Source organism: Salarias fasciatus, unplaced genomic scaffold, assembly GCF_902148845.1.
Source record: "Salarias fasciatus unplaced genomic scaffold, fSalaFa1.1, whole genome shotgun sequence".
NCBI classification, from domain to species: domain Eukaryota; kingdom Metazoa; phylum Chordata; class Actinopteri; order Blenniiformes; family Blenniidae; genus Salarias; species Salarias fasciatus.
In genome coordinates this window covers 109,472-127,108 of record NW_021941245.1, presented here as the reverse complement: position 1 = coordinate 127,108, position 17,637 = coordinate 109,472, and the positions used below count along the sequence as shown (strand labels likewise).

At 46.7% G+C, this 17,637-nt stretch overlaps 1 protein-coding gene across 7 annotated transcripts in view; it reads left to right on the top strand.

Moving 5' to 3' along the window:
- The window catches only part of LOC115384476 (rho guanine nucleotide exchange factor 40-like), a 106,341-nt gene that overhangs the window by 24,939 nt on the left and 63,765 nt on the right, over positions 1–17,637 (top strand). The window contains exon 1 of one of the 7 annotated variants that reach the window (XM_030086754.1): positions 4,301–4,394. The exons of the other annotated variants lie outside the window; for them this stretch is intronic. The gene's annotated coding sequence lies outside the window, so the exon portion shown is untranslated. Of the gene's footprint in view, positions 1–4,300; positions 4,395–17,637 lie in introns of those variants that run through there. 7 annotated transcript variants of the gene reach the window in all.

The window sequence follows — 17,637 nt, the reverse complement described above, 5'->3', positions numbered from 1 at the left end:
CCCTGCTCTATATTGTCTACTTGAGAGGGTTTATCTTTACTAAAATATTTTTTAATGTGATCTTCTGTTATTTCAACAAATTTAAAGGCACAACTTTTAGTCTGCATGATGTAATTTCTTATTAGCCTGTACAAAATATTTTCATCCTGTCTGAGCACCATGGCTTTTTGTAATTTCTGAATTTGATTTTTGAAAGAATGTTTCAAATAATCAGCAACTTCCTTTGGTTTAGTGAGATAAATTCCATCTTTCTCCAAAAAAGTTGGACTTGACTTTTATTTCCTTCCCATAAGTTCATTTAATGTACCCATAATTTCACACCATTGGATTTAACTTCTTTAATCTTATTATGATAATATATGCGTTTTTTATTTTTATTTAATTTTGTAACAGAACTTCGTAATTTTCAATAATTATTCCACTTGTCCATGTCATTTGTTTTAGTTGCCTCCATTTTAGCTTTATCCCTTTGTTTCATGTAATCTTTAAGTTCTTGATCCAGCCATGGAGCTGAGACATTTCTCACAGCCTGTTTCCTCATAGGAGCATGTTTATCCATGACCTGTGTTATTAAAGGAATACTCCGAAGATTTTGGACCCATGCCCTATCCCTATCATTTTTATAGTGAGACAAGATCATACATACCTTTATTGTCTCTCTGCGTCCAGCGGCTGGCTCCCAGCTGTTAGCATCATAGTTAGCTTAGCTCAGCTGCGGTAGGTGAAGAGGAAACAGAGCCGGACTGACGAAAGTGGACAAAATCCTCCTACGCGTATTAGCACCTGAAGTAAATCCCAATGGTTATGAAACATTTTAAAAGATGCGTTTTCTTTTTAACCCGTTTAAATAACGTTTTGATCCACACAGATCTGCACAAACATAGTGCTCTGCGGAAGGATATACCGGTGCACAGTGGCCGAGTCTATGGCTTCTAATGCTGTGATCCGGTATATCCGCAGGTCTGTGTATCAAAACAAAAAGAAAACGTCTTCAAAAATGTTTTATAACCATTGGGATTTACTTCAGGTGCTAATACGCCGTCCCCTGGACCACTGGAAGGAGGATTTTGTCCACTTTCGTCAGTCCGGCTCTGTTTCCTCTCCACCTCCCGCAGCTGAGCTAAGCTAACTACGATGCTAACAGCTGGGATCCAGCCGCTGGACGCAGAGAGACAATAAAGGTATGTATGATCTTGTCTCACTATAAAAATGATAGGGATAGGGTGTGGGTCCAAAATCTTCGGAGTATTCCTTTAAGTTGTTAAAGACCACCACGGCTTTACATGGATCCTGTTCTTGCATGACCTCTGATCAATCTATGCTCCTCACAGCTGCTACAAAATTATCTTCTTTAAATTTTTTAAAAGTCCTCCTATAAATAAAACGTTGTCCTGGTTTAGGTACTTTTGTTTTCCTTAAAACTGCAACTAAATTATGGTCACTACAACCTTCGGCACGGGTATGCAACTAAAATTCACAGAGGTCCGGTCAGAGATAATTTGTTGAAGCAAAGATCCGGAACATCATAATGTCTAACTGAATTAGTGTGATATATGCTGATGTAACTTAGTAGTTACGAGGGCGTACCCAAAAATTCCCTGAATTTGATTTTAACTTTTTATTTCTGACATTCCAAAATAAAACATCACCGTCGCCTTCAAAATAATCTCCATCCGCATTAATGCAGCGCTCCAGCCGTGTCTCCCACTTCACCAATGTGTCGTCAGACCCGTGCGTAATTGTGTCATTCAGGGCCGGCTGCATTTTGTCTGTCAGCTCCTCCACATCTGCAAACCGCTGTCCCTTCAGCTGCTTCTTCAACCTGGGGAACAAGAAAAAGTCCCTGGAGGCTTCATCTGGAGAATCAGGCGGATGGGAGAGGAGATTCATCTCATTCTCCTCCAGAAACGGCGTGAGGCGCAGCGCCGTGTCCGCTGGCGCTCTGTGGTGGTGGATCAACCGGCTCCACTCCGCCACGACGCTCTGCTTCCTCCTCACATCCTCACGGAGCGTCTGAGGACTTCCTGTAGTAGTCCTGGTTTACAGTCTGACCTGGAGGGACAGACTCGCTGTGGACGAGACCCTGGACAGCCAAGAAGCAGCTCAGCATTGTTTTCACGGCTGAGCGGACCTGACGCGCCGACATCTGGCCCTTCTCAGACCCCCGGACCACTCATGGACCTGAGTCTTCCCCAGAGCATCGTCCTTGTAGGCTTGCTGCAACAAGCTGAGTGTTTCTGCTGCTGTTTTTCCAGCAAAAAGCAGAATTTAATGTTTGCGCTGCTCTGGCTTCACAGTCAATGTCGCCATTTTGGAAAAAGTGCAGACCGCCGCTGCACTCTGTTGCTATAAATAGCGCCTGACAGGCGTCAGTGTCACTCTGGGAGCTCAGCTTTTTCACAGATGTGCACGAGGCTTACCTGCAGCACATCTGACGGCCAGAAGTCGAAACTCCTTATTATTAGTATTTTATGACCAAATTCCGGGAATTTTTGGGTACCCCCTCGTATATGAGCATCTGGATGTAATCAATAGCTGACTATCAAATCAAATGAATTCAGTATGATTCAAAAACATTTAGAAAACATTTATTAATAAATAACTTTCAATGTAACTGCACATCTGAAAATAAAGTGCAGAATGTGAAAAAATAATACCTGAACAACACGAACCAACACACATCTGTACACATCTCAAAACAACGTCTTGGCTTTCAAAACACTCTTTCAAAAATCAAAAGCTTCAGTGTGCTGAGCCACAGGAGGAAAACTGGCAATGGAAGAACTGAACCATTTCTGCATAAGTGATTTTCTTTTTGAGAAAACTTCAGATTGAGGCAAACATCTCCTCGTTGACGTCTCTAACTGAACAACCTCAACCAATGTTTATACTTCTTCAACAATACCTTCATCTGAAAAAAGTTAAACAATTGAACATTTTTACATTTTTTTCCAAGTCTTCATCGCTCCCTCAAATCTTCTGGTGCTCAGTGGGAGAACTGAGCTGCAGCTTGCCCTGCCAGTGCTTTGAAATGAGGCCTGAATGGTGTCAGGGCCATTCTCAAGCACATTTGGACGCGCTCGTTGGTGAGTCTGGAACAGTATTTGGTTTTAATTATGGTCATCGTTGAGACCACAGCTGTATGTTGACCCAAATATGGTCAGCATGTGCAGGTCTACTGTCCTGAGACATGGGAAACCCGTCTCAGAGACCATTTGGAGTCAGAAAGTGGCAGCGTCAGTTCCTCTGAACTGCTCTTTAAGGGCCACATTCACCTGGAGATCAACCAGTTCCATCTGAAGAGACCCAGTGAAACAGTTCAAGAATGTTACTCATTATTATAGTTAAATTCCTGTTAAACTGGGACCGTAAATATACTGTTTCCGTTTTGTATTTTATTTTGAAAACCCTACAGCGGAAGTTTGCCTCTCGTTAAATGCAGTGCACTTTCGCGAGTTTCAGTTTCGGCCAATCTTTTGCTGTGGGTAAGTCGCTTTTCTGTTTTCTCAGGCATTAATTCATTACTTCATGCAAATACTGCTGATTTGATGCAGGAAGCTACTCAATATTGTCGCTCGGATGACTGTTGAACAGAGTGTTGGAAGGAATAGTAGCTTTAGTTTCTTTTTGTGCTCGTTTTTGAGTCAGTTTGTTGGAGTTAATGATATTGGCCTGCCGCCGCTGGCTCTAAACATGGCCGCTGCATCTTTTAACACGGAGCTTTTCCTTTCTAGTTCAAGCGGAAACAGATGGAAACAGATGCCGTTGCCATTTTTTAATGCTTCTGTTTGCTGTCCCATGTTTGCAGGTATGTTAAGTTTGAGCTTTTTATATGTCAATTGTCTCTATTTGTCTGTTTAGTGTTCAGAGAAAGTTATTGCACTTTTGCAGCACGTGTATTGTGCTGAGTTTTCACCACTAGATGGCACTATTGGTTTGTTTTTGGTCCCACTATGTTAAAGCGCTGTTACTTTGATGATGTTGTATTTATTTTGGACATATACCATTTTACTTATGTCTGCAAAGTATGTAATTATTTTAGAAATGTTTTATTTTACCATTTGTGTATTTTATATGTAAATTCACTTTGTATTTTAGCCACTATACGATCACACACACAGTTTCGGCCAATCTTTTGCTGTGGTTCAAGCGGAAACAGATGGAAACAGATGCCGTTGCCATTTTTTAATGCTTCTGTTTGCTGTCCCATGTTTGCAGAATAAATCACACTAAGAGCATCGTCAGTCCAGCTTCTTGTCCTCTTTATCACAAACAACCGACCACCATAGGAGAGGTTACATTGGTGCCGTGACCCGTCGATTCTTCTCCTGGCCTGTGGTGTCTCGAGTACGACCTGGGGATGGATTTGTTGCCGGTACCCTTCATGTGTTAAGGTGGACGTGTTACCTGGACTATGTTTACTTTGGTGACTGAAGGCTGATTTGATCATCTGCTACTCACCTCCTCCTGTCTTAATTTTGCTTGGATATATTAATCCTGTTTTGTGATATTGAGTGTTTTATTTTCATTTGTATTCACAATGAACACCATGAATGGGGTTTTTGACACTCCTCTCAATGTTGGTAGGGGGAGGGGGATGTTGCACACTCCTGTACATCTGCAATTTGGCACTCCAGCTCAGGGACGTGGTATTACTGTGGGAGATAGTCACAGGCCAGGGCTTCCTCCGGTCAGTGGGGATTTTAACCCTTCACTTAGCCGCCCTGTGGGTGTCTCCCATGAGTCCAGTGACACTACTCCCATGATTCCCAGCCCTAATGTCCTTGCTACGGAGATTGTCAGTCAGATGGGTGATGTCATTCAGCAGGTTAGTCAGAGAGTGGTACAAGACATCATGACCCAGCTGAACCCACCTACCAGTACCCCTCTGTCAAATGCTGCATCTTCATCCTCTCATGGTGTTCCACCCTCAGCCATGTCTGATGCCTCTCATGTCCAGCTCGTGTCCCACAGAAAACTGAAGGATCCTCCGTGCTTCAGAGGGGACGACTCTGATACAGTGTCTCTCAGAGAGTGGGAAGATCTGATGAGAGCTTTTATCAGGAAGAGTTACCTGAGACCAGAGGAACAAACAGAGGAGATCCTTGTTCATCTCAGAGGTAAAGCTAGAGATGTTGTCAGATTCGGTACCAGGAGCAGTGGCCTAGACATCAGCCGTGACCCAGAGGCCATTTATGGTTTGCTGAGAAAACACTTCGACTCTGCCTCATGCTCACCTCTCCCGCTGGCCGACTTTTACACCACTTTGCCAGAGAAAGGTGAGAACGCATTTGACTACTGGCTCAGGCTGCATCGTGCTGTTGACCTTGCTGCTGAACGCCTGGCAGAGCAGGGCAAGACACTGGATAGCCCTGGCACTGAGGTTACACGCATGTTTATAAGGAACTGTCCCTCCTCTGAGCTCTCTCTGACCTTCCGATCAAAGACTATGGACAAGTGGACTGCCCATGAGGTTCAGGACATTTTGTACGAGTACCATTCGAGAGTGGCTTCCTGTGACAACAAGGTGGTTCGAGAGAACATTAAGATTAGCACTCACCACACTGCTACTCTGCCACCTCCGCCACCTAGTGATGAACAGAATCCATCTCAATCACAAGCCTCGGATTCTGCTACCTTGGAACGTCTTATCAACATGCTGGAGAAAGTGCTGCTTCAGAGACCTGTTCAGTCCGCTCCGAACAGGTTTCCTGGTTCTCGGCGTCCCAGGGTAGAGGGGTTGCACAACATGCCTTGCTCTGTTTGTCATGATGCCACTCACTCCACCTTCACCCACTGCCGTGATCATAAGCTCTGTTTTCTGTGCTACTCACCCAATCACTCCAGACGTGCTTGCTCCAGCCGTGTGCCAGCAAACGCTCAACAGCAGGAAAACTAGTGGATCCGCACCAGAGGGAGGACAGTGTGGATCAACTGAGTGACCCTCCCAGCTGTGACAGTGATGACTTGGAGTCTCTGTACGAGTCTCTCTGCTCTTCTGTGCCAACTGGTAAAACCGTCATTGTTCAAATGGTTCAAAAACTTCATAAGTCAGATAGCTTGTTCTACACTGATGTTTGTGCTACTGGTGGTGTTCAGCTAAAAGCTATGATAGACAGTGGCTCCATGTCATGTTCTTTGAGTGAGGCTGCTGCTGAACGGATCCTGCAAAATTGCCCTGACTTGAAGACTAACCCTGCTAATGACATAGTTGTTATTGGAGCTGGAGGCCACCATGTCTATCCAACAGCAGTCTGCGACTTGGAGGTGACAATCTATGGGTTCAAGTTACTCATCCCAACACTCATCATTCCTGGACAGACAGACGACATGATAGTAGGAAGTAATGCTATCAAGATGCTCATACATTTGATGAAAGAGTCTGATGATTACTGGAGGCTTCTTGCTTCACCTGTTGACACTACAGATGGTGAGAGTGGCCAGTTCCTGTCCCTGCTCTCCAACTCTGAGAAGTGGCAGGGAGGACCCATGCCTGACAAGATTGGCACAGTGAAGTTAAATAAGAGTGTTAAGCTTGAACCCCTCCGTGAACATCTTGTCTGGGGTAAACTTCCTGCAGCTGCACCCTTGTCAGTGGGGAGCACAGTAATTGTCGAACCAACTCAGTCAAGAGCCAGGCCAAGAAACGTGCTCGTTGGCAGAGTCATCACACCTCTGTGGGGTGACAGGTGGGTCCCCCTAAAACTAATAAACCCCAGCAGTGAGGCAGTAACTTTGAGGAGAAACTGTAAAATTGCAGACGTGTTTCCATGCGTTGCAGCTGAAGAACTGTCCTTACCTGAAAAAGTTTCCATCAACAGCCAAGGTGTCGCTCAGAGTTCAGGGTCTTCAAAGTCTCCAGAACAGAGAAAGAATGTTTTGAGCAAGTTGGGACTGCAAGACTTGGATCTTGAGGGGTGTGAAGTGTCTGATCATTGGAAAGATAGGGTTTTGCAGCTTATCGAAAGATATGAGTCTGTCTTTTCCAGAGACAAGATGGACTGTGGGGAGACCACAGACTTCGTACACAAAATACACCTTGTAGATGAGAGACCATTTCGCCTACCCTACCGACGAGTACCCCCCAGTCAATACGAGAAGCTGAGAACTGCACTCAATGAAATGGAGGAAAAGGGCATTATCCGGAAGTCTAACAGTGATTACGCATCACCGCTGGTCTTAGTGTGGAAGAAAGATGGCAGTCTGCGCATCTGTACCGACTTCAGATGGCTCAATGCTAAAACAGTTAAAGATGCACACCCACTGCCTCACCAAGCAGATGCTCTTGCCGCTCTTGGGGGTAACATCTTCTTTTCCACCATGGATTTGACGTCTGGATTTTACAACATACCGCTATATGAGGCACATAAGAAGTACACTGCATTTTCTTCACCATTTGGCCTTCATGAGTATAATCGGATGCCCCAAGGGTTGTGCAACAGCCCGGCAACCTTTATGCGAATGATGATGTCAATCTTTGGAGATGAAAACTTCAGCAGTTTACTCTGCTACTTGGATGATCTGATGGTTTTCGCCCCCACGGAGCAGCTGGCCCTTGATCGTCTTGAGATGGTGTTCTCTCGTCTGAAGAACCACAAACTTAAGCTGGCTCCCAAGAAGTGCCATCTTTTGAAGAGGTCAGTAAGGTTTCTTGGGCATATCATTTGTACAGACGGCGTGAGGACAGATCCTGACAAGGTGAAAGCCATAGCGGATGTGGGAGAGAAGGAATTGATGGAGAGTGATGGGGTCACGCCTTCCTGGAAAAAGATCCGTTCTTTCTTGGGCATGATATTCTATTACCAACATTTCATCCCTGACTGCTCTGCTAAAGCTAAACCTCTGTTCAGGCTCATTTCTGGTCGACAAGCCCAGCCTCATGCAAGGAAAGGCAGAAAGTCCAAGAAAAAGTCCTGTGTTCCACCAGTTCTTGGACCGAGCGATTGGACAACTGCATGTCAAGAGTCTTTTCAAGCCCTCAAAAATTAACTGACTTGCAGTGTCACCTTGGCTCACCCCAACTTCAGTGAGCCATTTATCCTTGCTGTTGATGCATCTTTTGATGGTATTGGGGCGGTCTTGTCTCAAGTGTCACCTGGTGAGACAATCGCACAACCAGTTGCTTTTGCCAGCAAGACCCTGACCCGGTCACAGCTGAACTACCCAGCACACAGACTGGAGTTCTTGGCACTAAAATGGGCCATTTGCGACAAATTCAGTCATTGGCTGAAAGGCAGACATTTCACAGCTTGGACAGACAACAACCCGCTTTCTTACATCCTGACAAAGCCACGCTTGGATGCATGTGAACAAAGATGGGTGGCTAAGCTTGCAGCTTACGACTTCGATCTTAAGTATGTTCCAGGAGTGAAGAACACCGTTGCTGACACTTTGAGCCGCGAACCATTTGTTCAGTCATGTGTTGGCCATCGGTTGCTGAAAGAACCATACATTACCTTGCTGGATGAAGTCAACAGTGTTGTCAAAGGCACAGTGCAGGATGCATTCCGGCTGACGAACAACTGTCAAGCTGTTAAGAGTGCTGCATAACAACCACCAGGCCCTGGGGTTACGCCTGATACACGGCCTGAGGGTTCCATCAGCTCAGATGAAGTGTCGGCTGCTCTGGGAGCTCATGTTGGTTGTGGTATGACCAGCTCCAACCTACCACTGCCACAGTTGCCTGAGGAAGACTCTTCCACTACTATCCCTCAGAGTCAGCTTTTGAGTCTCCAAGAGAATGATGGTGTGATAAGCAGAGCCCTGTTTTACATGAGGCGGAAAAGAAAAGCCACTCGACGTGAGGCAGCCTCTGAACCGAACTGTGTCAACAAGCTTTTAAGACATTGGAAAAAGCTTAAGGTGATGAATGGGATCCTGTACAGAGTTAAGAAAGACCACCTGCTTAACAAAAAACAGTTCCAGTTTGTTGTGCCAGATGACCTTAAGCCTCAGATTCTCCTCGGTCTTCATGACAATGCTGGCCACCAGGGTCGTGCACGAACACTTTCCCTTGCCAGAGAAAGGTTCTTCTGGATTGGCATGGAAAAAGACATACTCAATCACATAATGCGATGTGAGAGATGTATTGTGGGAAAAACACTGGAACCTGAAGCACGTGCACCCCTTGAAAGTATCCAGACATCCGAACCAATGGAACTTGTGTGCATCGACTTCTGGACCGCCGAACTAAGTGACAAGAAAACCGTTGATGTCTTGGTCATTACTGATCATTTCTCCAAAATGGCACATGCTTTCCCTTGCCGCAGTCAATCTGCAAAACATGTTGCCCGAAGATTGTGGGATGACTTCTTCTGTGTATATGGCTTTCCCAAGAGGATCCATTCAGATCAGGGGCCGAACTTCGAAAGCCGACTCCTGAAAGAACTGTTGGAGATGGCGGGGGTGCAAAAGTCGCACACAACACCTTATCACCCCATGGGCAACGGCGTCACTGAACGTTTTAACAGGACATTGGGAAACATGTTGAGGACCCTTCCTGCAAATGCGAAAGCCAGATGGCCCCAACTGTTGAGATCACTAACCTTCTGCTACAACTGCACAAAACATGAGACTACCAGCTTCGCTCCGTTCTACCTCATGTTCGGGCGGGTGCCACGCCTCCCCATTGACATCATGTTCCAGCATGTGCTCCAGGATACGAGAGTGATCAGCCACAATGTCTTTGTCTCCAGGTTGAAGCAAGACCTCTGTGAAGCGTCGCAGATCGCTCTCAAACACAGCCTTAGTGAACAAGCACGTCATGCCAAGCTCTACAACCGTAAAGTCAAAGGCTCTTCGCTGGCTGTGGGTGATCGAGTCTTGCTGGCTAACCGTGGTGAAAGAGGCAAAAGGAAGCTTGCTGACAAGTGGGATTCTACTCCCTACGATGTTGTTTCAGTGAGGTCTGGCATTAATGTATACAGGATCAGAGATTCACAAACCGGCAGAGAGAAAGTTGTGCACCGAAACCTTCTTCTCCCGGTTAACTTCCTCGATTTGGACATGGATACTCCTACGTCTCTTGACAACCCGGGTGATAGAGATGCAACACGTGAGAATGACCAGGATTCTGTGGAGGTGGACAAAACTGAGGGTTTTGACGGAACTTTGGACTGGCTCATGCGAACGCCTGAGTTTACCGACCCAGCCAGTGGAAATGTGAGTGTGGATGGGGACTCTTGTGCCAGGAGTGAGTCCCTCTCAGACAGCGTCCCCAGCTGTGTCTCTGTTGCTCCTATGCCAGAACTTACACTGGAAGTGGACACCAGGGTATTACCAGCTCCAATCCCTGAAGTTCAGTCGACGGAGTCAGATCCCATCGGTGTGGTCCACTCACCTGAAGCAGATCCCATCAGTGTGGCCCACTCACCTGAAACTGAACCCGGCGGTGTGGCTCACTTGCCTGAAGCAGTACCTGGCAGTGTAGCTCACTTACCTGGGCCAGCCTCAGTTAACTTGCCTGCCCTGGCTCCTGCAGATAATGCTGAGACTCTAGCTATCTGCACGCAGCCCCCCAGTGTTCAAGCGAGTCATGGTGGTACTGTGACTACCAGATTAGGCCGACAGGTGAGACCTCCGAGAAGGCTGATTTCTGAGATGTCGGCTCAGAGAGTTAGGGAAGCTGTCCCTGTTTTCAGCTCTATTGTGGCGTTCTTTGATACCTTGTTTGAAGAATAGGTGTCAGGATTTTTTTTTTTTTGTTGTTCTTTCTTCTTCTCTTCGCCCTTAGTGCTATTGGATTTGACTGTCGGTGTATAGTTTTCTTTGTTTTGCTGGAACTGGGGTGTGTCTTGTGTGTTGCTGTCGTTGTGATGTTTTGGAGGTGTATATGGCACCTTCTTCTAGTCTGTATGTAGTACTGGGATTGGTACCACCCAGTTCTTTTACACTCCTTTGGGGAGGATTTTAACTGTTGACTGTAGTACGTCTGTGATTGGCTTCACACTGGGCGACCCCTTTTTCTTTTCTTTTCGTCTCTTCTCCGTACTTGACTGTCTCCCCTTGGTTTACTGTTGCTCAAGCTTTGGCTTGAGTTTAACAGAATTTATGGGGGGTGTATGTAACAGTTCAAGAATGTTACTCATTATTATAGTTAAATTCCTGTTAAACTGGGACCGTAAATATACTGTTTCCGTTTTGTATTTTATTTTGAAAACCCTACAGCGGAAGTTTGCCTCTCGTTAAATGCAGTGCACTTTCGCGAGTTTCAGTTTCGGCCAATCTTTTGCTGTGGGTAAGTCGCTTTTCTGTTTTCTCAGGCATTAATTCATTACTTCATGCAAATACTGCTGATTTGATGCAGGAAGCTACTCAATATTGTCGCTCGGATGACTGTTGAACAGAGTGTTGGAAGGAATAGTAGCTTTAGTTTCTTTTTGTGCTCGTTTTTGAGTCAGTTTGTTGGAGTTAATGATATTGGCCTGCCGCCGCTGGCTCTAAACATGGCCGCTGCATCTTTTAACACGGAGCTTTTCCTTTCTAGTTCAAGCGGAAACAGATGGAAACAGATGCCGTTGCCATTTTTTAATGCTTCTGTTTGCTGTCCCATGTTTGCAGGTATGTTAAGTTTGAGCTTTTTATATGTCAATTGTCTCTATTTGTCTGTTTAGTGTTCAGAGAAAGTTATTGCACTTTTGCAGCACGTGTATTGTGCTGAGTTTTCACCACTAGATGGCACTATTGGTTTGTTTTTGGTCCCACTATGTTAAAGCGCTGTTACTTTGATGATGTTGTATTTATTTTGGACATATACCATTTTACTTATGTCTGCAAAGTATGTAATTATTTTAGAAATGTTTTATTTTACCATTTGTGTATTTTATATGTAAATTCACTTTGTATTTTAGCCACTATACGATCACACACACAGTTTCGGCCAATCTTTTGCTGTGGTTCAAGCGGAAACAGATGGAAACAGATGCCGTTGCCATTTTTTAATGCTTCTGTTTGCTGTCCCATGTTTGCAGAATAAATCACACTAAGAGCATCGTCAGTCCAGCTTCTTGTCCTCTTTATCACAAACAACCGACCACCATAGGAGAGGTTACACCAGCATTTGCCCACTTGAAGTGCTGTGTGGCCTCCTTTGAGAGCTCCCTGACATCTGTGAGGAGAAATGGGTTCTGAATGAGCAAGGTCAGCTGCTGTCCAAAGCTGAAGCTGTCAAAACGTTTGCTGAAGTTCACAATCAGCTTATCAACAAAGTCAACAAAAGAAGACACATCTCTCTGTCCCTGAACTTTTGTTGCTGCAATGCTGAGAAGTGGACACAGTCTCCCTGCAAGTCTTCTTTGAACACCTCAAGTTCCCTCTGAAAGGAGCAGACAGATGTTATCAGTTCACAAATGGAATTGCCCTGGCCCTGAAGCTTCAAATTGAATTGACTGAGATGTGAGGCGATGTCAACCAAAAAGGTCACATTATCCATCTTTTTCTCATCTTTTAAAAAGAGATAAAACTGTGTTGCCTTTTGACTCTTCAGCTCTTCCAAATAAGCCACTACCTCCCTTCTGATGGACCAGAACCGCTCCAACACCCTGCTTTTACTGAGTCATCTCACATTGCATGCGCCAACTGCGGTGGCACCAAGTCCGAGCGGCGCTAATGTTTTTGTGTTTTGGGTGGTTGTTGTGTTTTGAAATGTGCTGGTACAAGTACTCGAGGGAGGAGCTCCTTGAGTTGACGCGCACATCGATGGGAATCAAGCATCCGATCCCGCGTGAGATCAAGAAGCCCTTCCGAGGATGCTGAGCCTGCGCTAGGCTAAAAGCTAAGAGATGGAGGTACAAGCCCTTTGTGCCATCTATTATAATGGGTAATGTAAACTGTATGCCCAACAAGCGCGATGAGCTGGAAGCCCTGATGAAGTGTGAGAGAGCTTACCGGGAAGCTTCGTTATATCTGCTCACGGAGACCTGGATGAATGAGACCCTGCCGGACTCCGCTGTTAGCATCCCCGGCTTCACACTCGTCCGAGCGGACAGAGCGGCGGAGTCCTGCGGGAAAGCGAGGGGTGGAGGACTTGCCGCGCTGGTCAACAACAAGTGGTGCCATCCCGGTCACATCACGGTGAAAAATCAAATCTGTACCCGTGATGTAGAGCTGGCGGTCAGACTGAGATCGTATTATCTCCTGAGGGAGTTCCAACTGGTCGCTGCCATTATTGTTTACATCCCGCCACGTGCGGACACAACATCAGCGTGTGACGTCATCCAGGAGGCGGTGTCCAGGATCCAGTCCTCACATCCAGAGGCGCTCATCATTATTTCAGGGGACTTCAACCATGTTGATGTGAGCCTCATTTAGGCGGCTTCACTCAATATGTGCAGCGTCCAACCAGACACAACAACACTCTGGACCTGTGTTACGTGAATGTAAAATCTGCTCACTCTGTCGTGCCTCTGCCTCCCCTTGGAAAGTCTGACCACAATCTCATACACCTCAGACCAGCATACAAACCATCTGTGATGAGACTGCCTACAGTCAGGAGATGTTTTAGGCAGTGGACCCCCGAGACAACAGGCAGGCTGAGGGACTGTTTTGAATCCACAGATTGGAATCTGCTTGTGGGTTCAGACTAGGGCTGTCGCGGTAAACCGGTATTGACGATAATCGTGGTATTAAAAAATGAAATTTCAATATCGTGTTCAAAATGCGCACATAATATCGTAAAGAGGATTGAGTGCCACTTGAAACGTCTTGAAGTGTATTTTCAAAATCCGCTCCTGTTCTTCCGCCCTGCTTCGTCTCCCTCCTACAGCACCCCTCCCCTCCCCCTCCCCTCACATGTAAACACAACAGAGCAGCGGTAGCAGCACGGCTCCTAGCTAGCTAGCTCCCAGTTAGTGAGCGTCACGAGTCAACTAAACAGCCGACAACGACAGCGAGACGCTCTATCCTAACCAGAAAAAGTGTGTTTAGCAACACTGACTGCGCGTTGATGCTAGCCGGGTAGTAGTGGGGCCCCATTAGGTAGGTTCCAGACGTGTCATTGTAATGTGTCCGGGGGGTTTCAAGTTGTGTCGCTGATATCCGCCGTCTTCTCCGCAGGCCCCCTTCTAGCAACTAACCGGTGAGTACTCGGAAAAGGGCCCCATGTGGGGGATTTTCGACATGTTGTCGTTGCAGCGTCTAGTGTAGCGCCTTAAATTTGTCATTGAAATTGACTGATGTCAGCCGTCCCTCGGGGCCCCCTTCAGCTCGGGGCCCTAGCCAGTAGCGGCACCTCTGGCTGGAGAGAAGCAGCTGCTGCTCATTCCGCCTCAGATTTAAACAAACAAAAATTCTGGGCAGTGTGGTGGTGGGACAGGATTTCACCCCAACAGGGCCCGAGGGTTTTCAGAACCCACCAACCCTACGTAAATGACGCCTCTGCTGTGGATCCTCTGTTAATCAGCTCATCAGATTTTAATTAGTTGAGTGTAACTACACTTTTGGTATGCAGCTGTACAGTTACTGTTGTCATATTGTTTCAACACCTCATTTGACAGGTATTCGGAATGTAATTCATCTGGGAAAAGAGAGAAAATAAAATTAAAGATGAATCTGAATGTTTGTACCATTATTAGTAAAATTTTTGCTGATATCGTGATATCGTTATTGTGATATTTTTTGCCCATGATAATCGTGAAGAGAAAATTTGATATCGTGACAGTCCTAGTTCAGACATGGACAATGACATGGATGAGAGTCTGGTCTGTGTCACAGATTACATACATTTCTGCACGGATGTGGCAGTGCCCCTGAAAACTGTGCGCTGTTTCCCGAACAACAAGCCGTGGATCAAAAGTGACACAAAACATCTGCTGAACTGCAAGAAGGAGCCTTTTAAGTCTGGTGACCGACAGAGAATGAGGACTGCTCAGCATGACCTGAGGAGGGCCGTGAGACGGGCCAGGAGGGAGGACAAAGCAGGACTCGAGAGGAAGCTGCAGGATAAGAGCTCCCGAGAGGTCTGGAAGGGCATGAGAACCATTACTGGTTTCAAGAAGGGATGTGTAGCTCCTGGTGATGTGGACATGGCGGACGAGTTCAACCGTTTTTACAACCGGTTTGACTCTGCACAAACACACACACACTAACAGATGTCCACCCAGCAGCTGCTCCACCTCTGCTGCTGTGACCTGCTCCTCTCCTCCACCCAGCGGCTGCTCCACCTCTGCTGACTCCGGCCTTCACTGTGGAGGAGGTGTGTGTGGAGCTGAGGAGGCTCCTGGACGGAAAGCTGCAGGGCCTGATGGGATATCACCACGGCTGCTGAGGGAGTGTGCGTCAGAGTTGGCTGTGCCTCTCCAAACCATCTTCAATCGGAGTCTTCAGACTGGACGTGTCCCTGCGTTGTGGAAGACCTCATGCCTTGTCCCAGTGCCCAGGGGGGCCAGGCCTGCAGGGATGAAGGACTACAGACCAGTGGCCCTAACATCCGTGGTGATGAAGACTTTTGAGAGGCTGCTGCTCCGGCTGCTCAAACCTCAAGTGGAGGGGGGGCTGGACCCCCTTCAGTCTGCCTACCAGGATGGCAGTGGACGATGCGGTCCAGTTTCTGGTCCATCGGGCGCTCTCCTTTCTGGAGGGAGCTGGAGGCTATGTGAGGTTGATGTTTTTCGACTTTACAAGCACCTTTGATACCATCCAGCCTCAGCTACTGAAGGGGAAGCTTGAGAGGATGGGAGTGGATCCTCTCTTTGTTCGCTGGATCCACAACTACCTGACTCTGAGGTCACAATACGTCCGGCTCGGGGGGGTCGTATCTGGGACCCTGATGAGCAGCACCGGTGCACCGCAGGGGACTGTACTATCCCCCTTTCTCTTCACACTGTACACTGCTGACTCTGCTCATAGATCTGCTGCGTGTCGTGTGCAGAAGTATTCAGATTACACTGCAATTGTCGCATGTGTGAAGGGTAGGGATGAAAAAGAGTCCAGGGAGCTCATCGTGGGATTTACCACCTGGAGCAGGGACAATGGTCTTATTCTGAACTCCTCTAAGATGAAGGAGATGATCATTGACTTTGGCAGGAAGCCTCTCATCAACCTGTCATCATCAACAGAGAGAGTATTGAGGTTGTTCACACCTACAAATACTTGGGTGTGCACCTTGACCACAGACTGGACTGGTCAGAGCAGCTCAGGTTCTGGATAAGAGAGGACAGAGCAGGCTGTTTCTCCTGAGGAGACTTAAATCCTCTGACCTGTGTGGTGACATGCTGGACATTTTCTACAGTCTGTTGCTGCAGGTGCTGTTTTCTTTGGGGTTGTCTGTTGGGGTGGCAGCATGACAGAAAGAGACAGCAGTCGGCTGGACAGACTGATCAGGGAGCGTGCATCTGTGATGGGAGGAAGGTGGACTCTGCTGGAGCAGTCCTGGAGAGGAGGATGAGGCTCTAATGCAGGGTATCTTGAGGAACTCCAAACCTCCACTCCAGGACACAGTCACAGCTCAGAAGAGTGACCGGAGTGACAGGCTGCTGTCACTGTGCTGCAGAACTGAGGCTTCAAGAGGTCGTTCATCCCCTCAGCAGTCAGGCTGTTCAACAGATGTGCCTGAGTCAAACTGAATACATTATGAGCACTTTATTTTACTGTTGTTATTTATTTATTTGCATGCGAATGATTTGTGTGCTGCTGGACACCTGAATTTCTCCCTTGGGAGATTAATAAAGTATCTATCTATCTATCCATCTATCCATCTATCCATCTATCTATTTATTGTTGTGCAGTAAAAGATCATCAGCATTTGCTTCAACTTCTCTGAGGAATTCCCTCAGCATACGATGCTGATAGGATGAGGATGCCCTGAGAAAGTTTATCATTTTCATCATGGTGTTCATCACCTCAGCATGCTCATCTGACAGGGCTGAGCAGAGGACAGACTGGTGAATCATACAGTGGTGAGCAATGAGCTCAGGATTGTCTTTCCTCAGTCTCACCACAGCTCCTTTCTCTCTCCCTATCATGGCAGGGGCTCCATCTGTAGTCACTGAAACCACTTGTTTTGGCTCTATTCCTCTCTTTATTAACATTTCCTTAATGGCCAGGTAGGTGTCCTCTCCTCTGGTGCTGGTCTGAAAGGGAGTCGGAACTAACAGGTCTTCACAGAAAACGTTCTTGTCCTTGTTGAAGAACCTGACATAAACTAACAGCTGAGCATTGTCAGTCACATCAGTGGACTCATCTCCAGCCAAGGCGACACATGGTGCTTTATGAAGAGCTTCGTCTAGCTGAGCCAGTACAGCTTTGGTTCATATTTCACTTCTCTTTGTAGCTGATGATGCTGACAGAGGTATTTGCTTTATTTTGTTGCAAAGGTCTTCTTTTTGTTTTCCCTAAAGTAAGGTGTCAGCCACTGCTCTCATGCACTCCGTGACAACCTCCCCATCACTAAATGGTTTTTTTTTTGTGTTGCCCCAGAATCCAAGCAACTGTGAGAGAACATTCGTTTGCACGTTGCTGGGCAGTGAGTGACTGTCAGGACCCTGGTGGACGGATCATACTGGCTCTGAGACTGCTTATTTTCTGTGCCTCAGTTCAGACTTGATGAGGAATGATTGGTCAAAATCTTTGTGTCTTGTTTCATAGCGGCGTTTGACATTGCCACTGTTAATGAGTGCCACAGTCTGAACACATCAGACCCAG